This window comes from Megascapheus bottae, chromosome 10, assembly GCF_031878675.1.
Source record: "Megascapheus bottae isolate mThoBot1 chromosome 10, mThoBot2.hap1, whole genome shotgun sequence".
Lineage (NCBI taxonomy): Eukaryota > Metazoa > Chordata > Mammalia > Rodentia > Geomyidae > Megascapheus > Megascapheus bottae.
In genome coordinates this window covers 29111652-29132646 of record NC_143518.1, presented here as the reverse complement: position 1 = coordinate 29132646, position 20995 = coordinate 29111652, and the positions used below count along the sequence as shown (strand labels likewise).

The 20995-nt window shown below is 40.5% G+C and overlaps 1 long non-coding RNA gene across 2 annotated transcripts in view; it reads right to left on the bottom strand.

Annotated features, from left to right (window-relative positions):
• The window catches only part of LOC150057809 (uncharacterized), a 267348-nt gene that overhangs the window by 245730 nt on the left and 623 nt on the right, over window positions 1–20995 (bottom strand). For both annotated transcript variants that reach the window (XR_016536787.1, XR_016536788.1), the window contains exon 2: window positions 16551–16680. This is a non-coding gene — a long non-coding RNA (uncharacterized LOC150057809). The remainder of the gene's footprint in view (window positions 1–16550; window positions 16681–20995) is intronic.

The window sequence follows — 20995 nt, the reverse complement described above, 5'->3', positions numbered from 1 at the left end:
GGTACTCATTACTTTACTTATGAAACTGTAATCCCCACTTCATCACATTTACAATAAATATAAAAAAGAATAGTAAAGGCATAATCACCTTAATAGAAAAAAGAAATGCCCATGATATATGCAATATCATGGATGATCTCAAAATAACTATGTCAAATAGAAAAAAATCCAGATTTGTTTTAAAATTTAGCACATAATGCATGATTACATTTATTCAAAGCTGGAGAAAAATGCAAACTTACAGTGGCAGAAGGTAGATTCTTGGTGGCATGAGAGGCAAGGAAAAGGCTTACCGAGTTGATTAAGGATACTTAGAAACTGTAGGAGAGGAATTTAATGGATATATTCATTATCTTGACAATGGTAATGGTTTCATGGGAGTTTATGTATATCGGTCTTATCAAATTTTACACTCCGATAGAAGAAATTTCTTGAATGCCAATTATACCTCCATTCAAAAGAGCTTCTTAGGGCTGGGAGTTTGGCCTAGTGGTAGAGTGCTTGTCTAGCATGCACGAAGACTCAGGTTCGATTCCTAAGTACCACATACATAGAAAAAAAGCCAGAAGTGCTGCTGTGGCTCAAGTGGTAGAGCTCTGGCCTTCAGAAAGCCCAAGGACAGTGCTCAAGTCCTGAGTTCAGGCCCAGGACTGGCAAAAAAAAGAGAGAGAGACAGAATCATAAGCACACTTCACTTCCAAGGATTCTGATTTACTCAAGAGTAGGATTTGAGAATCAGAAACTTTAAAATCATTGCCCCCCTGCCCCGCCCTGCTGTTCCCCAAATGATTGAAAAGGTGTTGAAGGTTTAAGGTATAGAACTCTGTGAGCCTCAGTAAGAGAGGGTTATTACCTGTAGAGCTGTAGTGAGACTGCCATAGAAAATTACAAGTAAAATGAAAAAGAAAAACACAAAAACCTTGCCTGTCAGTACAAGTACAAATTTGAGAATATGATCCTTAATAGATAAGCCATTCTGTGTATAACTTTTATAAATTATGTTCAAACAAGTCTGCAAGGTAATTTCTGCATTAAAGTATATCACACAGTCCCAAAATAAACAGGAGTTTATGTCATTCCACATGTTTCAGTTGTCTTACTATACCTGTGGGTGGTATTTGTGGTGGGTGGCTGCTTTTATGTTCTATAAGAATCCATCCCATTTGGGCCTGTATCTGTTCGTTTGCTGCCAGTAGAAAACTAGTTTCCATTGTTATCAAAGAAGCTTCCAAGTTCAAAGCTACTAGCTATCAACAAGCATTCTCGAATCCTCACATATTCCTCTGACTACCCTCATTGATTCATCAGCCAATATCCTTTCATGACAAGCTGGGCAAAATTCAACCCAGTAACACACTAAAAAGTACCTAGAGGGGTATGGTCCTAAGAATTATTTTGTGGGGGGGGGGCGAGGGGTCATGGGGTTTGAACTCTGGGCTTGGTTGCTATCCCTGAGCTCTTCAGCTCAAGGCTACCGCCCTATTCCTGGAGCCACAGCCTCACTTCTAGTGATTAATTGCAGATAAGAGTCTCAAGGTCTTTTGTGCCGGGCTGGCTCTGAACCTTGATTCACAGATCTCAGCCTCCTGAGTAGCTAGGATTATAGGCATGAGCCACCACACTTGGCCTAGTAATTAATAGAAGGGTTACATTATATTCACCAGATAGAGGGTGCATTATTTCACAAACATTGAGACCCTTTCTCATGTCTTGGTCCCCATTTCCCTGTAGGCTTTATAGTTAATTTGCTAGCTATGTCCTTTGCCTTACAAAAGCTCGGCAGTTTAATGCAGTCCCACTTACCCAGACTTTCTCTGATTTGTTGTGTTTCTGGGTCCTTATTAAGAAAGTTTTGACCTGCGCCAAGGAGGCCTAGTGTATCTCCTATTCTTTCTTGTAAAGTTTTCAGTGTATCTGCTTTTACCTCCAGGTCTTTGATCCATTTGGAGTTAATCCTGGTGCAGGGTGACAAAGAAGGATCCAACTTTAGTTTTCTCAGGTGCTTAACCAGTTCTGCTAGCACCACTTGTTGAAGAGGCTGTCTTTCTTCCATTCTATTTTTTTGGCTCCCTTGTCAAAGATTAGGTGGCCATAGGTCTGTGGTTTAATATCTGGGTCCTCAGTTTGGTGTTGAAATTCCTCCTGTGCTGTTCTTTCTGCTAAGAATTGTTTTTGCTATACGGGGTCTTTTATTATTCCATACGAAATTTTGGACTAAGAATTATTTTTTAAATGAAAACACTATTGAGACCAAATATATTTATTATTAGCAAGAAGGTATTTACAAATCTTAGGATTCTATCCACTGAGAATTACATGTAAACATATTTATGAAAACCAGTCAAATGAACAACAGGGATGAAAGCGATAGAATTCCTGAGTAAACAAAGAATTAGATGGGGTAACAAGGAGCCAGGAGAACAAGTTCAATAATGCAAAAGTCTAAGAGTTTATAACCATTAAGCCTCAGTATGTCCCATTACCAAGAAGCTATGTCCATACAGAAACTTTCTCATGAACAGTTTTACTTATTTGCTGCAGCATAAGTCTTTCCTTGCTGAGGCTGTGTGTTTCTTAATACCAGGAAAGATGGAAAATTAGTATGGAAAGGTTTAAGTAAGCCACAGAAAAATTTGAGAAACCAAAATTTCAACAATTTTATATAGTTTGTTTTGCTTGTTTATGTTATAAAGGTGTTCAAATTATAATTTGTAATGTTATCAAGTAATTTAATGTAGAATTTATAAGTTTTTTGCCAGAATTTATAATTTTAAGCTTTCTTACTGTTACAACATACAAAAAAATTGTAGGACTATATACTTTTATACATGATAGACTTAAATCTATGTAAGTGCCAAAATAGTCTAGAAAGTTTCATTTGTTCATATAGATATGTATATTGTTTATTCATTGAATTCTTGTAAATTGTACATATGTATACATTATAGATACACATATATACAGAGATATGTATAATCACAACTTAAAATATTGAAATATACTTAATGTTACTCATAAGCTCTTTCAAATTGCTATTCTGCTGGTGAAAAATAATTATAGATGGAAAATAAGCTATGTTTTCTCAATTTTCATTTTAATAAACTATTTTGTTTTGTTTTTGAAACAAATCTCATTATGCAGCCCAAGCTAGTGATGAAGTCATGGTCTTCCAGCCTCTGTCTTCCAGTTGGTAGGATTTCAGACATGCACCATCATACCATGCCTGGTTTAGACAGTCTATTCATTTCAATCCAATAGTAATTATTTGAATAGTATTTTCTATTTATAAAAGCCACCTTCAAGGATACCTAGAAATTCCTATAAACATAAGGAATTGCTGCAGCATATGTTAAAGCTTGTGATGGGAAACAGTGGAACGCTACGTAGGAATGAGCAGAAGGGGATTTGGAAATAGCCAAGAGGGTTTTCTCATTTATAGATATTAGTCTGTGCTAGCACTATGCTTGAGGTAGAGGATAGATGGAGGAGCAAACCATACAGGGCTCTTTCCCTCTTGGAGCTTAAGCCCAGCAGCTAAGGGGTCATTGGCTTCCTGGGGAAATAACAATGTAATGTCATATTGGAGCCTAGGATTTCTAAGGTTCTAACGCCTAAACGACCTCTTAGCCTTAGTGTTTCTGAAACTTAATTAGGTGGAAGGCAAGAGAGAAGTTGTTATAGGAACATTGTGATTCGCTTACAATGAGCACTGAAGACCTGAAGGATGCAGTATCTTGTCCCTCAGCGTTGCCATGGGATTACTGGCTGGGTTAACTGAGTACTCTGCAGACACTGACTCTTCAGAGTACTCTAAGAGAGGGGAAGAGATGGTGGGAGAGATGGAGGGAAAATGAACAGGTCAATAGTTTTTATTATTCAAAGGCTAAGTAGAGAAGTGAGTAAAGTAGTGGAGAGGGTGATTTTCTGGTCTATAAGAGCAAAAGGCCCGAAGCAGAGTGAGTAAAGTCTGACTAAAGTAGATTAAGGACATAATGTCTCCAGGTTAGGGAGCCTAAGAGTCATGTCAGCTTCCCTCTCTCTCTCCCTCAAGTGGAGAGCCCTCCACCAGAGAGCGTGGGCTTTTCTTGTACATAGTTTACAGGGGAAAAGTAGATTTGAGATTCACAAAAGTGCTTTTAGATTTCAAATAGTTCTGAGTCACATGCTATATACCTAATAGATTAAGATTGTGTAACAGGAAGCTATACCTAGAGGCATTACATCCCAAGGTCCTAGAAATTGGCTCCATTTAATAAATCATTCCCATTAGTTCTTATAGGTCTTCTGAATGTGTGGGAAAAATTTTTTTCTGAGGTTATTAGGACATCAAGGCCTCTCATCCTTGGTACTATTTGGCTATGGCTTTGGACATTAACCCTAGATCTCCATGGAAGAACTGTCCTCATATTTCCCATCAACAGTAGCTGAGCCAAACTATATTCAGCCTTTTCATAGTTATTTGATCTCTATTATGACACTGAACAGATCCAGGTGACTAGGAGATAGTAGTTTCAGTTCTGATATCTGTCTAAGACCAGTAATGAAAATTCTAGGAGTTATAAGAGCCATTAGGTCCATCCAATATCTGCCATCTGTCACAGGCTTACCATACTACCTTGGGTCACTTACTTCTGTGCCATTTTTGGACAGAGGTAAGTAATAGCACATTATGTCCATCTTTCCCTCCTTTATCTTCTCTCCCTCCCTTCTTTCCCCTTTTCCTTTTCTCCACACTGTCTGAGTCTCTTTGCCTGTGTCTGTCAGTCTCTCTTATTTGCTTGCTCACTCACTAGCTCCTTCTCTTCCCCAGTATTCTCTCTCTTCCTCCTGTAAAAGAGAGATAATGTGTCTCTAAAGTGCTCTGAGCTCCTTGGAGATGGAAGGTCTATAAATATGTTGTTATCACTGTAACCATGGAAACACAAACAGAACTCTGCTCCATTCCTACATTTGCTGAGTATAATTCTGGTCTTCTCTCCCTTCTAGCTGTTAAACAATCAGTGACTTTACAAAGCTTTGATCTAAGTAGGGGTGGGACTCAAGGCTGTACCTGTCTCCTGCTCCATGATTCAAGTCACTTCTTAAAAATTGCATTTCTGTTTGCTAAGGCTGGACACCGCTATTAAGCCAGCATGCAAATCATGATAGGCTTAATTTGCAGGCTGTCAAACCCAGGGCCCTAATGTGTGCATCAAGGTTCAGACAGAGAGAATTCCTATGAGCTTCAGAGATACTGTTCAACTCATTTCCTAAGTTTGCTCTACAGCCTAACTCCTTGTCTTAGAACAAAAGTGAACAAAACGTTCAGATGAAGGAGGTTATGAGTTTTCACCTTTCTGCCAATGTGTGACCTTTTGGAAAGTAGAGGTTGTTATTATTATTATTGTTGTTGTTATTATTATTATTTTCTCATCAATGCTTGGCACACAACAGATGCCAAAAATTAAAAACAGTAAATAAATGGCTGTACTTTCTTATATCTGCAAATTTTGCTTAGTAGGGAAAATGCATCCAACATGGGCACATCTGTTCTTGTAGAAGTTTTTCTGATTCCCTACCACTCTCAGTGAAAGCAATGATACTGCCTCATGTCAAGTTTCATGGATGATCCTAGGAGAACATGAAGTATGACATGGAAGAGCCTAGAATAACCTCTCCTAGCTTTTCAGTAAAATACTGATTCTGTGCAATAGGCCAAGGTGTGAAAACTGGAACATTCCTTAAGCCATTGAGGCAAAGCCTAGACCTGAGGATCCAGCTTTCCAAACTCAGGTTACCAAAGGTACAAAATGGGAAAGAGCCTAAAATTCAGAAAATCAAAACCCATTACACTCCCATAACACTATTTACGCTTTACAGAGGAATGGAAGAAGGTTTGGGGAAGGTAGGAAGTGGGTTGCCATCAGATAAAAGGCCAATATGTGTTGGGCCCTGCCAGATGCTTTTAATCTTCAAATAAACTGAAAATGTATCAGCACATACAGAAAATTGAAAATTAAGTAATTTTCCCATTTCCCTAATATCTGATAGATGGGACTTGGAATCTGGACAAGGTTTGTTTGATTTTTGAAGCCCGGGCTCCAGACACATTCAGGAAAAGCATCTTCTATTAACACTGTTACCAAGTTATTCAATGACAAAATGAAAAGGCACAAGGCCCATTCCAGTTATAATCCTTGTAAGTAGACTGAAGACACAGGGTAAAATCATGACCACCAGGAATAAATGTACTAATGAATAAAGAGGGGACTTTCATCTACCACAATGTTATTTGACTTCAGGAGAACCCATAGTCTTTCCTGTTAGTTAGTTTTACTATCAGTTCAGAAAAGGAGGCAAAGGAAGAGAGAAGGTAAGGGAAAGAAGACAAGGAAGACAGGAAGCAAAACAGAAAGGGAGAGGGAGAGAAAGAGAGGGAGGAGAGAAAGAGGGAGAGAAGGAGAGAGGGAGAGAAAGAGAGAGGGAGAGGGAGAGAGGGAGAGAGGGGAGAGGGGGAGAAGGAGAGAGGGAGAGAGGGAGAGAGGGAGAGGAAAAGAGAGAGAGGGAAAGGAGATCAGGAGTTCCCAGTGCTTAACAGCTTAGTTGAAATGCAGACATGCTATTGATTGTGATTGTCATGAAAAGGAAGACACCATTCACATAGCACAGGAAACTTTCCAGTCTGCACCTTTCACTTTCAGGCTGTTACGTGAGCAAGAAAAAACTTCTCCTTCCTTCAAGTGTCTTTTGGAGGATCTGCTAGATGGGTGGGTTTTGTGTCTTAACTAACACAGGAATTTAAGGCCAGCCTAGACATGGAGATTTCCTGGAGTCAGTGCCTATCCTAGTCCACTCTGCCACTGCTGGATAATGGGTACCCTGATTTAAAAAACAAAACAAAAAAAAACACAGTTCAAGGAGCTCTTCTAGCAATGTGTGCAGATCATAGGAGAGGCTAGCAAGCTGAAGAACTCACAATCTATCACAATCTGTCTGTCACTAGGGCTTCTGAAAATCCTCTATCTTAAGGACATTAATTATGTATCATAATTTTAAATTTTCCCATGGATTATACCTTTTAAGTATAAGTCATCTATTCTCAGGTATCATATGCTTAGATCATTTCTAATTATAGCACAGGCAATATATCTATATATGTGGGGTTTGGCTTCTTAAATTTTGACTCACATCAACATTGACTGGAAAGCTTGTAAAAGTGTATTACTGGCTTCAACCCAAGAATTTCCAATTCAGAAGTTCTACATAGGAACTGGGCATTTACCCACATGACACTGATGGTGCTGGTCTGGGGACCACACTTTGAGACCTACGTCTCAAACTTACCTACTAGATGTCTAATGTAGATAAAGGACATGACTATCCCTGAGACAAGATACAGACTTAAAGCCAGATGTGATGGAAATACTGGATGCCATACAATTTTAGTATATTCAAAATACTGGGATGTATTTCTAATCTGGAACATGGTAAACAACCAAATACGTACTTTATTTAACAAATGTTGTAGGTGCTTTTATTGAGTCAGGCATTGGAAACCAAAAAGAACAAAACAAACAAAATACCAGATAGAGCTTAAAGCTGGGTGGTAAAAGCTATCACTTACTGAATTTCTATTATATCTCAAGTCCTTTACATTACTGACCTGACATAGATGATAAAATATATTTGTCTTCATCCTCATTTTCAAACTGAAAAATATGGAGCCTAATGTAGCTAAAACAACTTTCACATCATCCAAAAGCTATTCTACCTTTGGGTAACAAAAGGGCTATCAGCTAAAATATTCTGTATTTTACCAGCAAAGGATTTATTTTTTTTTACTCCAATACCCTGGAAAGATCTCAGAGTGATTAGGGAACTTCAAATGTAAGATCCCAAGATCTGACCTAAGCAGGTGATGGACCTCCGGGCTCCTGGGATTTCAGGTGTGTACACCAAGACCAAGTTTTTGCTATTGTTTTTGTTCATTTGTTTTCAGAAGAGCTATTAATAACAGAGTGTTTGCTGAGATAATATGATGAGGATCGATACTTTAAAGAGAAACAACAGTGATTATCCACAGTCTTGGGATATTTTTTAAAGGGGTAAGTACTAGAGACTTTAGTGAAAGGGAGAAACACACACACACACACACACACACACACAAACACACACTTGTCCACAGGAAGTGGGAGGGAGGAAGAAAAGAATCTTAGAAAAGGAAGAGACCTTTGGAATGAAATTAAAAGATAACTAAGGTAAGCAGAAAGGATAAAAATACTCAAAATAAGCCTTTCCTGTTTGGGGCTTTCATACTTTTCTTGCTAAACAGATGTTTATGCTATGTGTATTTTCAACTTAGGGGCAAAAGAGACTGGATACTTGATTATTTTTTTTTAAGAAAACAAGGATTAAAGTTTCCCATTTTCTTGGTTTGAATATATTTAATAGGGAACCATATGTCTTAAGTTTGGAAGCATGACATTAGAGTCAAGATTCCATCAAAGACTCAATCCTTGATCAAGATATCAAGAACATTATGTCTCTTCAGTGTAAATAGGGATGGGGGATGGGGGAATAAACAGTTACTGATAACAGTTGATTTCTTTAAAATCCTTGGTGCATAGGTGCTACCATAAACACACATTGTGCACACATATTGTACACACACATTATACACACACATAACCTAGATTACTAAACTCAGTTAATATGGGTTTCAAAGATTTCCACAGAATTTTCAAATGTCAAAGAAGCAAGTAGTAATCTAAGTTTCTTTTCTCTCAGTTCAAGCATACTGACATAGCTTCTGAACACAAATAGTCTTATCCTGAAAGTCCACTCTTAAGCTTGTTCTTACATCCTCTAAATAACATCCATGCTGCCCTGTCTTGCCTGAAAACTCACATTCTCTATCATGAAGCTGAGTTGAGGATGTACCTCTGTGGAAGAACACTTGCCTAGCATGTGTCAAGCCCTGAGTTCCATCCCTAAAATCACTAAAAAATAAATAAAATCAAATAATTATTTGGTAAGCCATTCGTGTGGATGTTCCTGAGCCCTACCCCAAGAGTGTGATCAAGTAGGACTAGAACAAAGCCTGGAGGTCTGCATTTTAAAAACATTAAACAGGTAAATTTGATGCGGGCAGCTCATGGTCCATAGACTGAGAAATAATACATTATTCATTTCTAGGTTGTAGAAGTTCATACATGAGAACAATGTGTTTACTCAAGTCAACTAATTGAGTGCATCCTATAAATGCCCACTATTGCATTAGGCACAGGGATATCAAAGTGACAAAAGACTTTTATCATAACATTAAAGTTCAAGCAAATATTGACACATGAACATACAATAATATCTGTTATAAATGACACAAAGAAGTATATAATGCTGGGGCATCCTTTGGCTCAGTCAACTTTACTCCCCAAAGTCAAGAAATTCTTCTCCTGAAGTCCCAATAGGTGTTATCCAACAAAGAGGAGAGCCATAAAAACTGGCACCTGGAAAAGCATTGTGGTAAACAGAGTTTGGAGCACCTGAAGAATTGACAGAAATCATCCCATATGCACAACAGGAGTTAGGTGTCAACTTACACAGACTTTCAAAGTTCAGTAATAATCCATATTTCTCTTGAGAGCTAATGAAAGTGAAAAATTATGTATCCATTACACATAACTATTAACATATAATTAAATATGAACTGCATTAAAACCCTTTTATATCCTATTCAAAGAGACACTTCAACTGATATGCTAGGACTGAGTAAATCACAAGTCATGTGTCAACACAACCTATGTTATGAATGGGTAACAGCTGTTTAAAGCCCACAGGCCCCCAACAAGGCTGGCAGAGATTGGAGTCACTGTTGTAGCAATAGAGAAGAAGAGGCAAAGTCACTGATTGGATCAGGCCCTGTTTTTATGTGCTTTCTGTATATTCTTTTCAGGGTATCTTTCTACTATGTATCCCTGATGTTACTGGAGCACCTCCTGTGATTGGACTCTTCTAATGGTTTTTTTAATAAACATATAAATATATATATACCTATATACATATATGTATTTATTTTTGTTGGTCGTGGGGCTTGAACTCTAGGCTTGGACGCTGTCCCTGAGCTCTGCAGCTCAAGCCTACCCCCTACTAATGATTTATTCTTAGATTATCTTTATTACTACAAAGAAAAGAATTTGAAGTTGGGAGCCAGTGGCTCATGCCTATAATCCTGGCTGCTCAGGAAGCTGAGATGTGAGGTTCAAAGACATCCCAAGCAGGAAACTCCATGTGACTCTTATCTCCAATTAACCAACAAAAGAAAGGAAAAAAAAGTTAGAAGTCAAGCTGTAGCTCAAGTGGTACAGCACTAGCCTTGAACAATAAAATGGGAAGAAAAAAAAAAAAAGCTCAGGGACAGCAACCAGCTCCTGATTTCATGCCCTAGGACTGGCACAAAAATAAATGAATACATAAATATAAAAGAAAAGGAAAGAAAGGTATTGATTTTTTTTCATGGAAAAAATAAGTGTTAATCACCCCCACCCCACCATCCTCAAGTCTCAGGATTGTATTTTAGACAAGTATTAAAGAATAAAAAACAAATCAGTATGTATCAAATTTCCCCATATCTTAGTGACAAAAGGCAGTGAAAGAATTTCATTTTTTAAGTTGGATACATGGCACTTAAAATTCAAAAACTGTATTTCTCGGCTTCCTTTGTGTAAGTTCTGCCCAACAACATGAGATCAGAAGTGTCCTGGTAAAGTTTCTAGACTGGATGCTTCTTTAAAAGGCAGTAAACCTAATGCCTTTCTCTTTCCTGGTTCTTCCCTCCAGCCCGGATGTGATACACAGCACCTTAGGCACCACCTTGGGCCATGAAAGCGAGGTATAATGGTGACCTGGAAGAGCCTAGCTCCCTGAGGATTTAATGGAACAAAGCCATCGACAGACATAGGCCATCTACTTCTGGACTTGTGAGAGTGAAGCAAAATTTCACCTTAATAAAGTCATTGTTATTTCACTTGCAGCCAAATCTAGCCCTAACTGGCATTAATCTTTCTTTTTTCAGATTTCCCTCCCACCATCTCACCCTCTCTGCTTCCCTCCTACCTTCACTTTTTGCCTTCCTTTCTTGAAGTTCTCCACAATGAAACCCTCTATCTTCATGTGTGTTTGCTTTTTTAGGCCAATCCAAACTGAATCATAGCTGGAAAGCAAACAGACTGAGGCACAAGGCTTCTGTCTGAGACCAGCCTAGCTAGAAATGTGTTGGCCATTTTCCCTCATTGGACTCCCATATCCCTGTCTGAAAAATAGCCTTCTTACAAAATCAACAGTTTCTGGACCAGGTAGCATATCCACCCCTATGCCAATATGCTAGTCAAATGATATTATTAAGTTAAGGAGCTTTCATCTCACCAAAAAGTTAGTATGCATATATTACTTCTTTGTAACTGTAAACTATAAAAAGATAAAAAGGTAATGTTTGGGGGGGGTTGTGTGGAGGGAGATACTTAGTTGAGCCAGGTGCCAGTGGCTCACACTTGTAATTCTAGCTACTCAGGAGGCTGAGATCTGAGGATCTTGGTTAGAAGCCAACCCTAATAGAAAAGTCTCTGTGAGTCTTTCATCTCCAATTGACCATGCCCCCCCCCAAAAAAAGAAAGAAAAGAAAAAACAACAGAAGTAGCACTGTGGCTCAGGTAGTGGAGTGCTAGCCTTGAATACAAAGAGATACAGGGACAGTGCCCAGACCCTGAGTTTCAGCCCCCCACCTGACAAAAAAAAGGATATTCGCTTGGAAAGATATAGTATAACTATAAGGATGGTACCAGAATGAAGATAAAGAAGCATATTCTCCTTCTACCCTGTGTTTTGGAGTTAAAACTAATTATCTACATATACCAGTACTTTCCTTTTACATCCTTTCATATAAAAAGCTAAGAAAATATGTTATGTTTTATGACAAATCTCCAATGAGACTATAGCTTGGCTTTTGTCAGTCATGTTCTAAAATCATTTGAAACCTGTCCTATAGCCATTTTGTAAACATGCCGACATTTTCTTAAGCAAACATGTTGCCAAGCCACAGGAGACATAAAAGGAGAAGGGCTGCTCTTTTGTAAGTCAATGGTCCTTTGAAGTTAAGTGGCTTTCTTGATAGTAGCTGCATCCCAGAACCCTTGTGTCACTCAGACAGTGGAGAAGCAGTCAGGAGAACTGAGGCACTCTGCTTGAAGAACTGAGGATCTTTTTCCATCCTGTTCCTCATGAACATAGGGGGCCAAGAGTGACATTATAGCTCCCTGGTGAACTTTGACCTGATCTATTCTAGTGCTTCCTTAGAAAAGACAGCTTAGGCTTTGCACCTAATCTTTTGCCTGAAAAAAAGTTAAATGTTCCCAATTAACTTCTATCTACCTGATTTAACAAATACATACCCATTAGTGTGCTTTGGGTATAATTTTCCCCTGCCTGTTCTATAACACTTCCTTCTCCAAATGTCATTATTTTCAGGAGGATTTCTGAACTCTGAGAAAGGATTATTTCCCTCCCTCCCTCCCTCCCTCCACCCCTGCTTGTACTTTCTTGGCAATTTTAGTAATAGACTAGCCTGTCATGCAGTGACAGCCTCCATTCTCCAGTAATCAACAACATGATCTGCAAGCTGTAATAATCAGTGTAATCAGTGTCACTGTCTTCCCGGTTCTATCATATTCCTTCCCAGGACTCACCTCCTACACAAGAAGTACCTTTTCTTTAAATTTCCATTGTACCTTTTGTCTATGGTATTCATTGTAGAGTAAAATCATTTATCACCTTTCATTATTGTTTTCACATTCCTGAGTATCTTGCCTCCTCCACTATGGGTTTGCTACCAACAGGTTCAGACCCTATCTTAAATGTCCTTTGTTACCTCATCATTTTCTAAGGCACACAGTAGGTAAGTGATAAATGACTGACAAATTAGTACATGAAGCCAGGAAAGGTTTCTGAACTGTAACCCATGGAAGATTTACACTATTTTAGAGAACATTTTAACTCTAAAAGCAGGTGATGTCATTGCACTTACCTCTTTTAAAGACACAGTCAGACCTAGTGTTTCTCATCTCTTGAGCTAAATTTCTGGGGTTTCAACATAGTCTCCTTTCTTTCTTTTTTTTTTTTTTTTGCCAGTCCTGGCCTTGAGCTCAGGGCCTGAGCACTGTCCTTGGACTTTCTCAAGGCTAGCGCTCTACCACTTGAGCTTCAGCACCACTTCTGGCTTTTTTTTCTATGTATGTGGTACCAAGGACTCGAACCGGGTCTTCGTGCATGCTAGGCAAGCACTTTAACCACTAGGCCAAACTCCCGGCCCAGTCTCCTTTCTTCTAGTCTTAGGGATTCAACTGAAGACTAGAAGCCCTAAACTCTTCACTTATCAAACTTTTATAAAGAATTTTATGAAGAGTTTAGTGCTTCATCTATAAAACAAAGATGATAATAACATGACCTCTTTCTTTAAGTTGTAAAAAATACTAAACAGGAAAAAGAGACTACTCATATTAAATAGACACATAAAATTACACTATGTCTGATAATGCAGTTATCATTTACTAATGCAGCTTCTAATACAATGACAGAAGGCTAAAATGAAGCGAGAATTCTTCAGAGATACTAATCTTCAGAGATACTAATCTTATTCTACTTATTTCCACAGGCAGTGTCTTCTGTGGTAATCCTATAAAGAAAGGTACAGTGATGACTTTCAGAGCCAAGAAGTTGCACACCTGGATGGATATTGTCACACTGTGTACCTGAACAGAAGGCTATTATGTTTGCCGGAAACATTTCCGTAAGATACCTGTCTTCCAGTGGGACCACTGGATGCAAGATAAGTCTGAAACACAGAATTAAATTTACTAATACAAAAGAAAAGAAATTTACCAATATGCTGCTAGCGAGCAAGAACAGAATTACTGCAACAGCCAGTTTGCCTAAAGGACTTACTCCTTGAGAACAGAAAAATTCTCATTACTCAATAGAGAAGTGAGTATAAATTAAGTTGTAATCAAGTTAATGCAATTGTTTTTCATTTTCCTGCCTCATTGCCCCTCCCCAAAGTAAAATAAAAACCAGATAGGCTTCCTTCATTACTTCTCTTTGGTTTGATCCTTATAAACTAACCACATTAAATGTAATGTTTCTTGAGTGATGGAAAAGAAGTGGACATATTTATGGAGCATAAAAGGTTCTTTGTTCTGTGTGTTTGCTTGCTTACCTGTCTACCTGCCTACCTGAATGTGTGTGCTGGCCTGGTGCCAGCCAACAACTAGACAGCCATTCAATCCTGCATGACTCCCTGCTTACTGTTCACTATCTTGGAGGAAGAAACCTATGCCAAGGCAGTCAAGGCTTAGGTTTCCTGGCAACCTATGACCTGCTAGGAAACTTTGAACTGTGCCAATCTGATTGCCTCTGCTGAGCATCTAATCTGCAAGCCTTTTGCCCATTAGCAGTGGGGACTGCAACTGCATGGATCATGGGAAAGTCAGGAACATAAAAATCTCATCCAGGCAAGGCTGGACTTGAGGGGAGCCTAAGGTTGGGTGGTAGGAAAAAAAGCAGCAGCATTTAGACCACAGTTGAGTCACATCAGTGAATGAATGCTAGAAGAGCCTAGATCCTGGTCCAGCGCCATCCCAGGACAGTCCCTGGAGTTCAGGCTTGACACTTGTCTTCAGCTGAAGTGTTTTATGGATTTCATGTTATTTCATTTAGATTTAGGAGAAGGAATGCCATTTTTTGTTGGTGGTTGTAGGGCTTGAACTCTGGGCCAGGGCTCTTCAGCTCAAGGCTAGCACTCTACCATTCTGAGCCACAGTTCCATTCCTGGTTTTTTGGTGGCTAATGGGAGATAAGAGTCTCACAGTCTTTTTATGCCCAGGCTGGGTTTGAAGCATGATCCTCAGATCTCAGCCTCCTGAGTAGCTAGGATTACAGGTGTGAGCCATCTGTACCTGACATGTAAGACTTTTTTTTTATCTGAAACACTTATCTAACTTCAGTATTAGGCTTTAGCTCAAGGAAATCATGCAGACATAGCTTTAGGATAATAGCAATTTATAAAAATGGCATGCCTAGATCACCCATGAACATCAGGAATATTCCATTCCTCAGAGCCTGAACACCTGTTGGGAAAAGATCAGTACATGTGAAAGCATGGTGAGAAGGCAACAGGTCTGATCTGGGGGTTGGATGCCATGATATAAAAAGACTGAAGAAACAGAAGCTTATTTTCTTGGAAAAGTAAGACTTAGAGGGACAGGGGCATGTTCTCAGTATATGTATTATCTGTCACACTTCACATGCATCATACTTGCCTCTTGCTCCTCCAAAAGCCAGAACTAGAAAACTGATCAAAAGTTTTAGCTCTAAAGTTCTCAACCATAGGATATCCTGCCGCAAGGTAGCAGGTCCACAAACCGTGGAGATACTCACTAAGAAACTATGTTGTATCACCAAAGCACATTTTGAACTACAGAGCCTCTGATGTTATCTTTAGCACTAAACACATGGAATTTTATCCAAAAAGACTACTTTAACTCCCAGCCTTCAACTAAAACTATAATGACATTCTGAAGGTTAAACAGACCATGAAAGAGAAATTCTCCATGATCTCTAGAAGACTTGAAATTTTCAAGCACAAAAGGGGTCCATCATAAAATTTTCCAGACCTATATCTGCCTATGTTTCTCTGTCAGAGAAATTATGTAGTAAGATCTTCTCTCACTAAGATTAGCCTCCCAGAAGGGTTTTCACCTGTTGCCTTTTAAGCAAACAGAAAATTCTAGAAAAGAACTTTTTCCTTTCTTTTTGAGACAGGGTCCGTGTGTTTTACAGGTAGTCTTTAACTCTCAGGTTCACGTGATCCTCCTGCCTCAATCTCCCGAGTAACTAGTACCTACTGTCTTGGGTTGTCCTCCTACTGGAATTTGAAGCTATGACCTTGCATAGACTTGGTAAACTACCAGGACCTTCTCCAGGACTTTTACTTTTTTTTGTCTGTTGTGAGACTTGAATTCTGGGCCTGGGCATTGTCCCTGAGCTCTTCAGCTCAAAGCTACCACTCTATCCCTTGAACCACAGTGCCACTTCCTGTTTCCTAGTGATTAATTGGAGATAAGAGTCTTACAGGCTTTTCAGGGCCCAGCGCTGGCTTTGAACCAAGATCCTCAGACCTCAGCTTCCTGAGTAACTAGGATTACTGGCATGAGCCACGGTGCCCGACTGGGCCTTCACTTTTTTTTTTTTTTTTTTTTTTTGCCAGTCCTGGGCTTGGGCTCAGGCCCTGAGCACTGTCCTTGGGTTTTCTCAAGGCTAACACTCTATCACTTGAGCCATAGCACCACTTTTGGCTTTTTTCTATGTATGTGGTACCAAAGAATTGAACCAGGGTCTTTGTGCATGCGACGCAAGCACTCTACCACTAGGCCAAACTCCTGGCCCCATCCTTCACTTTTTTTAACCACACAGAGATGTTCTCATTGTGCCCATTTTCCAAGGAAAACCAAGTTGAACCAACTTACCTTGATGGAAAAAGCATAGGTTAAGGTGGTTCTGAAAGCTCTAACAGTAGTTTGGCTTCACTTCCCCAGAGGTCTTCCAATTATTTCTATGAATCATAATTCCTTGTAGTAACCATTTACCTCTGTGGTCCTGCTGGGGAAAAAAAAAGCAAAAAAGGATTCTTTGTATATTCTCTCCTCTCTGCTATGTAACTTCCACTATCACATATTTAATCATTGGACACAGAGGATTTTTGTTTGTTTGGGGGAGGGGTTGATTGGAGAGGATTCCCAGCATGCCTCCCTACACCATGGATGTTTTCTAGATTCTTGTTGGCACTTTTGGAAGCCCATTAATCAGGAGCTGGATAAGCAGGTAACCTGGTCTTTTCCTCTAAAAGTAGGAATAGTTTAACTTACCAACATGCTGTGGTATGACAGTTCCTTTTCATTGTCCTCATATAGGACATAGATATATTCAATACAAGTAGAAATGTATCAGCATGGCTACAGATAAAAGTAGCAAAGGAATATTCTATTGTTCCCATGCAGTGTCTCTGGCTTCCTTTAGAAATGGAGCTATTTCAGAGAAGTATTTGTTTTTCTATTGAACACAAGGGGTCCATTATGAAGTATAGAGAGATGCTCTGTAAGCAGTTGTCCTTGAAGGATGATTAGGGCAGTTGTCCCAGTCTCACTTTAGGTGTTACTCAGGCATCCACCCACACCGTGCCATAGTGACCAGTCTCCCGCATTTCCCAAGCACTCCATCACGGAGCTGTGCATTCTGGTAGCTTTCTGATGTAAACACAGCCTGCATTGAACCATTTTCTTTTGCAATGCACACAGTCTCTGCCACCAGAATGAGTCACCATGCAACACATCCCCTCATCCCCTTCAGCTCTGTACTTAAAATACTCTGGGGTTGGCTGAAAAGAACCCCCGCTGTGTGCGAGCACTTGTGTGTGAATGTGGGATTGGCAGCTCAGCCCTCTGCAGCCCTCTGCAGAGTGGACTGCATTGTGTTTGGCAAAGGGGTTCAGAGGGCTGAGGGGTTCAGAGAGCCAAGAGCTCAAGGGAGTCCTGTTTATCAAATTTGTTCTCTTGTGCAAGCCTGCCCAGATGCACCTCCATTTTAGCCTCTCTGACCTTGAGCAGAAGGTTCTTGCTGTTGGGGGTTTATTTGTCCAATTTTCTCAGTCCAGATTCTGGCTGGTCATTTTGTCATAAACAAGAATGCCTTGTTCTGTTCACCTGCCGGACCCCATTTCTAGTCCCAAGTAGATTGTGCTTCAATCACAACAGCATTTGTCTGTTCTTTGAGTCAAAAAGATATAGCATCCTACTGAAGCAGAGGTCTCTTTTTATTCTGTTACCATATCTGCTTGATGCTTCGCTCTCCACCCACACACACAGAGAACATTCACCTTGAGCCGAACCAATCACAAGACTCCTGCCTCTTCCTTCCCTAGCCTGCATAGAGAACGGGATTAAAAATTATTCTTGCCCTGAGCCTTTTCCACCAAGCTGGAGAATTTCTTCCTTTGTTCTGTGAAGAATTCTGCACATTCCACAGATATGTATGGGACAACTTTCTTGGTTCCCCCTGGCTTGTCCCTCCCTCCACACCTAGTCACACACTCCACCTACTAGAAGCACCCCACCCTCTGGAAAGCTGCACACTTCTCGCTTTCAACCTGCTTCTAGGGCACTTTCACAGAAGGGGCCTTGGAATAAAAGCCCAGCCCAGTACAATCCAAAGGGACATTATGTGCTTGAGTTATTCATTATGTGAGTTAGTGGAGGTCACAGAGCAGGAAGTGTGTTGGGATGCAAGGGGAAAGGTAGCAGAGAGGGTGGGGACTTAGGGTGACTTGCTAAGGCCTGATGGGGACTCAGAGTCCTGGCAGAGGCTAGGTATCAGAGTTAGAAGGTGGTAAAGTCATAACAACAAGCCCCAAGGTTAGGCAAGGTCTGGTGGAAACAGAAGAATTATAATTAAGCTAACCACTTAATAGCTCTTGCTATGTACCAGGCACTATGCTTAACACTTTCCCACATCTCCCATTTAATCCTTGCTACAATGTATCACTCCAATTTTACAACTGAGGGAATGCCTTGAAGAGAACAAGTGACTTGCCCAAGGTCATATAACTGGCTGGCACTGAAGGTTGGAAAACAAATGTAAGTTTGTCTTGGTCTTCCTACAGAATGAAGTGTTTTAAAATGTTCAGAAAATTACAGATCACCTAGAATAACTTCATAGGCAGAGCTTGAATGGAGCCCCTGGGACAAATAGGATTCCTACAGAGCTGAGAGAGTATTCTTCAGTAGCAATACCAGGCTTGGGTGGGCACAAAGAATTTTCTAAGAGGCCTGGGAAAGGCTGGTTTAGAATGACATACTACTGCCTTGACTCTACAGACATGACTCTCAAGATTTTTTTTTTTTAAATGAAAACCAGAGGGAGTACTTTAAATTCAGGAGACTGAGAAAACAACACTAGAGAACTACAATCTAAGAGTAAGAGATGTCTGTCAGAGGAAGACAGTAGAATAAGAGGAAAAAAAAACCTGTTTTACCCAACTCAGCATCAGGCTATGTGACAGTTACCAGACTCTGAAGATCTTAGGACTTTTAATTTTAAGGGAAAACAAAAGGGGAGAAGGAGCTCTAATTAAAAATCTGTCACTGAGCCAGGCACTGTTGGCTCACAATTGTACTTCTAACTATTCAGGAGGCTGAGATCTGAGGAACAGGATTCAAAGGCAGCCAGGGCAGAAAAGTCCTTGAGACTCTTATCTCCAATAAACTACTTAGAAAGAGCTAGAAGTGGCACTGTGGCTCAAGTGGTAGAGTGTGAGCCTTGAGCACTCTACCAGGCTCAGGGATAGTGCCCAGTCTCTGACTGCAAGCCCCAGAACCAGCAATTAAAAGAAAGAAGGGACGGAAGAAACGAAGGGAGGGAGGGAAGGAGAGAGGGAGGAAGGAAGGGAAGGAAGAAAACTGTCTTTGAGAACCTCTTTGCACATGGTTTGTTTTACCATGTTTCATGGGGGGTGGGGATAGGGTAGAAAGAAATCACATTAAGCGAAATAAGCCAGACACAAAGGAACATAGGCTCAATGGTTTCCCACATTTATAATAATTAGTGCACACCTAGGACTCTCCTAGCAGAGGATTACAATAGCGCATAACCTAGATACATAAGGTCATATAGGATGAGACTAAATGAAAGGAACTATAGGATATGGAAACAAGAGCTTTATCTTGTGTGATTGCTGTTCTTAATGTACTGTTATTTCTCTTCTCTTTTGTTGCCCTTTGGTTAGTCTCATATTGTTACAGTATCTGACTCTGTTACCTGGCATATTGTATATGTGTTTATTTGTTTATTGGAAATAGGAAAGGGAAGGGGGGAATAAGCTGATTGGGAGATGACTGGAGGAGGGAAACGAGGACAAAAACATGAGAAGGTGATTAAATGTGTAAGAAGTAATGCACCTACTAACTGGTGATTATAGCTGTAACTCCTCTATACATTACAATAAAAAAAAGGATGGGGGAGAGGTAGGAAGAACAGCTGGGGTAAGTACAAGGGAAGATACTACAACTTCCTCAAATTCCATCATCCCTTTCCCTCATTGACTTCCCCCCATCCTTTTTTGTTTGTTGTCTGTGGGATTCCTTCCCTCTGTATAGTGATGAGTACTCTTCCTAGTGACCTGCCTTGCTGGAAACTCCTCCACGAGACACCTTTGCCCAGTGGCACCCAAGGGCATCCTATCTGCAGGTGCAACCTCTTCCTGTAGCTCTCTGACTACCAACCACCACCTTGGGACTGTTCCAACGTCAACACTGCAAGGACCTAGTAGGGATGGCTTCCTTTCTTAACAAGCTGTTGTCACAGGGGAGCCCTGTAGCAGCACCTTCGGATGACTAGGTGGCGGCTGTTCCCCAGAATCTCCGAAATTGGTCAGGTTTGTGCAAGGTGTCCCAGGTGGGCCTTGAGAATGATTCATGGGAAAGAATTCATTTTGCACCAGTTCAAAGTTTGCCCTGAGGGCTTTCAAGTTGACCTTGGCAAGGGGAGGGTGGCCAGGACTAAGAGCTCTGAAGGGCAAAGCCTTGGTGTGTACCCTGGCTTTTCCATCATGGGCCAGGGTGCTGCTTAGGGATGCGTTCCTCCGCCGCCACTGCGGAAGCATCCCCGCGTTTTCTGCTGTGTCACTGCCCCGAGAGCAATGGCCTGGGAAGCTGCTCCGGGGCTCTGAGGAGGGAGGGGTAAACAAGTGCTTGGTTTTCAGCCATGGCAGATAAAAGCCAGGCAAGGGGCTCCCCACGCTCGGGAAGGCTGGGTCTTCAGCGCTTTGGTATACACGCAGGAACTTTACAGTAGGGCCAAGTGCTCGCAATTCCCAAGAGGGCACAAAAGCATGCCTGCAAGAATACCGACCCATGCCAGG